General features: G+C 35.3%; 1 pseudogene; it reads left to right on the top strand.

Annotated features, from left to right (window-relative positions):
• The first annotated feature begins 2,363 nt into the window (after positions 1-2,363).
• On the top strand, positions 2,364-4,193 carry LOC107017546 (annotated as a pseudogene).
• The last annotated feature ends 1,837 nt before the right edge of the window (positions 4,194-6,030 follow it).

Genomic DNA, 6,030 nt, shown 5'->3' on the forward strand with positions numbered 1-6,030 from the left:
TTGTAGTTGGTGCCTAAGTATTTCTCCGAGTATCGCCCATGAAAGGCGTGATGAGATTTCGGAGGCGGGGCAAAGTTAACCCCAGGTATATATTCTATTTTGAGATTTTAAAGGCAGTTAGCGTGGTTGCCTATGGGTTGATTCAATTGAGTTGGATGATCCTCTGACCTTTATAGAGAAGCAGTGCCATTCTAGCCACAAATGTCAAGCAGTTATGGTTGAGAGCCATTCTTGTTGTTAAGAACTATTTGGAGGTATCATCTAGTCGAGGAGGCTACCGGGGAGACTAAGCAGGAGATGTGGGAGCAGTTCCCCAACATTTTTGAGTCTTCAGGTACTTCTTGATTCATACTTTCGGGACGGAAGTCCTCTTTTTAGTAGTGAATGTTGTAATGACCATACATGTCATTTTTACCTTAATGCCTCTTTTTTTTCATTTATAATATTCGTAAAGCAATCCCAAGTCATTTATGAGACTAACAGTTCGGGGTCATTCGTTTGAATTTTATGTAACTTTTCGTGTTTTAGAGACCTTGAAGCTTAAAAAGTGATTTTAGTCAGTTTATTAGGAAAATGTCCTCATAATGGAATTCTAACATTTTCATCTGCTCCAAAATGGACAAATTAGGAGAGAGCCGTAGTTGACTTGAGTCCTGAGGCTTTCTGTGTCAATTTAAACAATTTTTAGCATTTTAACCTTGAAAACTGTCCAGTTGGCTTTGGTCAACATGCTTGAAAAACGTGCCCGAATGAAAATTTTTGATAGTGTGGTTATCTCCAGAATGTCGATTTTGGTCTAAAAAAACCTTTCATTCGACTCTCAAGGCCTCTTGGCTCATTCCTAGCCTTTCGGTGGTTTTTGGTTAAAAATAGCCTTTGGGTGTGGACCCATTTTTTGTTATGATGAACTTGTATGGAAATTTCAACCGTGCCATTGAGTTTGAAACGTCGCATTTTTTGGTGCAGCATAGTCTGTTTGCGCAAGGGATTCCAAAAGAATTCGGAGCACCCCATTGGAAACTTTAAAAAATAGGAAAAGTTGAAATCTGGTGCAGCCTTTTTAACGACTAGATTTTTGGGCTATTTACCGACTGGATTCGCCATTTTAAAGCTCAATTTCAGCTTTTAGACCTCATTTTAAAAATGTGATATCTTGAACTTTAGAGCTCTACACTGGGTGATTCAAGAAGTTAGGTTGTGAAATTTTTTGAGAAGAACGTGTTGATAAGCTCGAAAGCTGCTTTGGGACCTCGTTTGATATAAATTATTGCTTTCACCTTTTGTCATGACTACTTTGTGAACTCAACATGTGGAATATTTTGGTACTTGATTTCTTCCTCATTCTAAGTTTGAATTTGATTCCAATGGCTATTTTGAGTAAACATCCTATTTCTGGTAAATTACTAATTCATCCGCTGTCACATTTCTAGTTCTTGAGAAAATTTGGGTTTTGTTTGCATGTTGATATTGTGATATTTTCGAGCACCGAATTGTGTCACTCTTTGGGATGAGCTCGACGAAATGAATTTAACCTATTTTTGAGGTTGATTTTGGAATTCCCAGCGCAAGTCCATCTCCATTTCTTGCAAAAATTATGAGTTGGAGCGATCTGACCTAGAGACGGGGGTGAGCACACAATGTTTTGTACTATTTCAGTCTCCATCTGTATATGTAGCCTTGTCTTTTGCCTTTTGAGACAGTCTGATTTATGTGGTCCACTTTTGGAACCTGTACTCATTTTATTGGTAGCTCTCTACTAGTAACTTCCAGGTTTTGGGTGAGATTTTTACTTGTATATATGTTTCGGTTTGCTTTTGCCGGTTTATATTGTTATCTTAAATTTTGCCTACTCTTGTTTAGCTTCAACCCTCAGTTCTATTACTTGTTGTTCCGGGTTACAGGTTGGCTTACCTACTGGTGGGTTATAGTAGGTGCCATCATGACTCGAGAAATCAAGTCCTGATAGATGTGCAGTTAAAAACACATTTTATTACTTTTTCTCAAACGTTCCTGCACTCTTCTTGTTGATTTCTTTGTCATATCACAAATTTGTGGCAACTTTTTTGTAAAACGATCTCTTTTTATTAAAGAGAATTATGAAAAAGAAGCAAGATGATATATATGTATATTTGCCAATCCAGAATAATATTAATTAGTAAAAATATGTAAAGATATAATTATTTAATATTATTATTTTATTATTTTTGATAGACATAATAGTTACCAACTTCCTAAACCATTGTGTTGTTTTATTAAATACACAACTCCTCCATAAAAATGATAGATTTCTCAAATCTATTTTCGCCTCCCTCTCTCTCTCTACATATGTTATAAATGATGTTCAAAACCCTACATTGTTTGTAATGGCCGCCGATACGCTTTTTGATTCCGATCAAATATTTTCCAAGTTACCAGAAGACATCATCGAGAAAATACTGTCTTGTGTAACTCTGAAACAGCGACCAACAGTTTCTCTTGTTTCCAAAAAATGGTGGAAAATAATACAATCATTCGAAGACGATCTTAATTTAGTTTACAAATATTCTACAAAGATAGCCTGTGGATATTGCGGCTCCTCTCAATCAGACCGTCAAGAGTCCTGTTTATGCTCCGACACTGATCTCTACCATGTCGATCCATTTATTAAACTTGCTGCAGACAAGATCAATTTCAAAGAGCTTTATTTGTTCATACCACCTAATTTTAGGTATTGTGCGTCTCTCGGAATTTTAGATTCCAATTTTCTAACCGTTCTCCATATAAAAGGAAATTGCAACATGAATATTATTCGAAAATTTAATGTAATGCCTTCATTGAAAGAGTTGTATTTTCATTCTGTCTGCATTTTTTCGCACACCTTCTCCAATTTTATACCCAAGTGTCCTCTCCTTGTTCTGTTAACTTTGATAAATTGTGACAACCTTAATGAATTAGCAGTCCCCCATCTCAATTGTCTCGAAAAGCTTCATGTCAATACTCGCAAAAAAATTACAAAAATTGAAGTAAAAGCTCAAAATCTCCTCGAGTTTCACTTGTGTTCTCCTGCCGTTACCAAACTTGATTTGTCCGCTTCTACAACTACAACTCCTACATATAGATTCTGCAAAAGTTCCTGACTCATTTCCTTATGACATTTGCTCACCATTCCCATCTTTAAAATCCTTATGTCTTATATTATGTAGAGGATTGAAAAAAATCAAAATTGTGAGTCCTCTATTGGAGAATTTGACATTGAATAACATCATTGACTTGGAAGAAGCATTCATAGATACTCCTAATTTACAATTGTTTAACGTAATTTATAGCTTTAAGTTCAAAGCCCCATGTCCCATAGTGGGATCAAGGCAAATGAAAGTTGAGATGGGTGCTCGTGCAACCAATAACTTGCTTGAGTTGAGAACTTTTGCTGAAAATTTGGGTGAAAATACCACGTTGTCCTTGGAAACTTGCACAAGTGGAGCAAAGGTATGTACTTACATCTTTAGTATTTTTCAATTCGATTTCGTTTCATGTTTGACAAGTCATTTTGTGTTGAATGTTATTTTTCATTATCTTTGAAGGGTGTAACATTTCATCCAGGAAACCTTGAACCACTTCGTATCAATCGCATAACTTTGGTAATACAACCTTCATTAAAACCAAGATATGAATCTTTTCTTGCTGAATTATTTGGTTACTTCCATCCGCGGATCTTGGTAGTGAGAGTGAATCCAGATGCCCGAAAACATGACTTTATACAGGTATTCTGCAATATTATAATGACCTCATTTTTCACCTTAAGAATTTCCCATCTTCACTTATGTTATGAATTTGTAGGTCCTAATGAGTGATCTTAAAGGCTGGAAAAAAGACGGCACTAAACGTTACAAATGTAGTGAGTACATTTGGTACAGTGCATTGAAAAACTTTGCAGTCCTCGGATCAATTGCATTTGCAAGAAAAGAAAGGAAAGTCCGGTGTGATAAGTCCACGCTATGTGATGGGTCAGGGGAAGAGTCGAACCAGAAGGGGCTATCAGTAGACTTACCCAATATTTCTACAGTTATAGAACAAGAAAGAGAAGGCCGAAATGGTAAACGCCCGCTCTGTGCAGGATCTGAGAAAGGACGAGAACACAAGTGCATCTTAGCCTCACATAACCTTTAATAACAAGAGAAGGCACTCATCAAATAACCTTGGAGTTTGAGTGGTAATTATCACATGACAAAACATTTATTTAGTTATTTATATATAGTTGTAATTTTATTAATTCTTTGTAATTGTATGTTATAACCATAACAATAAATAAGGTTTTAAATTTAATGCAGGTATAATTGTATCAGAACTTCAGCTAAGCAAGAGTAGTTTTATGTTGGTGGAATGCAGTATTGGTGTGCAACTTACAAACGGAGTCAAATTTAGGATTTTTTTCTTTTTTTTTTAATAATGTGCTATCCCTTAGTATTACCGTAACCGTCTTTTTCGTATGTTCATGTTCCATGGCTTTTATTATCAGTTGTTCCAAAACCTTTTCAGATACTGAATGATCTATATAAATATCTCCAACAACATGTCATTCTTCCATTAATTTGTTTCTCTTCTCTGTCCCTTAACCAAATATATCATTGCAGGTAAGAACAAAAATCTCCTCTTTATTTATGAAGAGTTGCTCTATTTTTCTGTTTACTGTATTTTTCTTTATCTAGGTTAACTTGTTTCCTTCCCTTTATCACAAGTTTCTCTGTTCTTCATGTTGTTATTTGTTTTATCCCGCATAAAAAAAGTTTCTTTCTTTTTCAAGAGTATCTCTGTTTTAGAAGATAAATCGGATAAATTTCTGTTTTATTTATTTGCATCTGCCAGTAGCTGACTAATCACAGAATACACGAGATCCCTTTATAGAACTAAAATTATTGGTAGATTGGTTACATCTATATAATGTAAACGAATGCATGCCTGTAGATAGACACTAGAATTCTTCTTAATCATATATGCTACAAAAAAGTCCCCGCTTGTTTCCGCTACTATAAAATTGTTGCATCCAATTCATGGTGTCACAAGAACTTATCTCATTGATCAGCCAACAATCTGGTTATAAATAATATTTAAGAGGGGGGGGGGGGGGAATTAAAATTCTCTTTGTCAGCTGCCTGTAAAAGTCAGTCGACTATCCTGCAGATTAGTTAACAATATACGATAAGCGAATTTACAGTAAATAAAAGCACACAAAAAATTTATACTGGTCTGGATCACCAATGTGGTGCCTAGTCCAGTCCCCTTGGGTTTCAAGAGTTTCCTTCAGAACTCAATGAACTTGGGTTTCAGAACGAGTAGACTCTTGATCCTGTCTTATGTGCAAATAAGATGTTCTAAACTTGACACAACCTCTACTTTTATAACCTACTCTCAGTATCTTTCTTTCTCTTTTTCTTTTACAATTGTTCACTCATGTGTACAAAGCTTTATCAAATATGAAAGAGGATGACAAATAAGTTCAAGTGCAGTTGTGTACTTCACATCTAGGTCTTAGAATGATTTATATAGAATTTTGAGGATGATGCTCTGTTTCGGAAACTCAAGGGATTTATCAATCAAGGGTCGCTTGATTGATTCCTTGATTTTGGAATTTATTTGCTGAATCATGTCTATATTAGATATGTGCATGATTAAATCAATCCTTTTCTTAGTTAGCTTGCTGGGAATGCCTTCGTTGAATCTTCGCTTGATCTTTCAATTCTGGTTTGTAAGCCTATCTTCTTTCCTTTGTTGGATGATTTGCTGGAGATGCTTTCCTTGAAATTTTGCTTGATTTATCAGTGTTGATCTTTAGTCCATCCTAGATATTTAGGAATATCTCCTTTCCTTCTGTAACTCCTTTTTAGCAGAATTTGGGAAGGATAGCCAGTCTTTGTTATGTTATTTTCTGTAAGTTGTCATTAGACAAAACATAACAAGTTAACAATAAACAAAGCCAACTAGACATAGTTATTTCATGGACACATTACGGTTGAGTTAATTTTTTTTTGAGTTAATTTTTTTTTGGGGAGGGGG

The sequence above is a fragment of the Solanum pennellii genome, chromosome 4 (assembly GCF_001406875.1).
Source record: "Solanum pennellii chromosome 4, SPENNV200".
Classification (NCBI taxonomy): Eukaryota; Viridiplantae; Streptophyta; class Magnoliopsida; order Solanales; family Solanaceae; genus Solanum; species Solanum pennellii.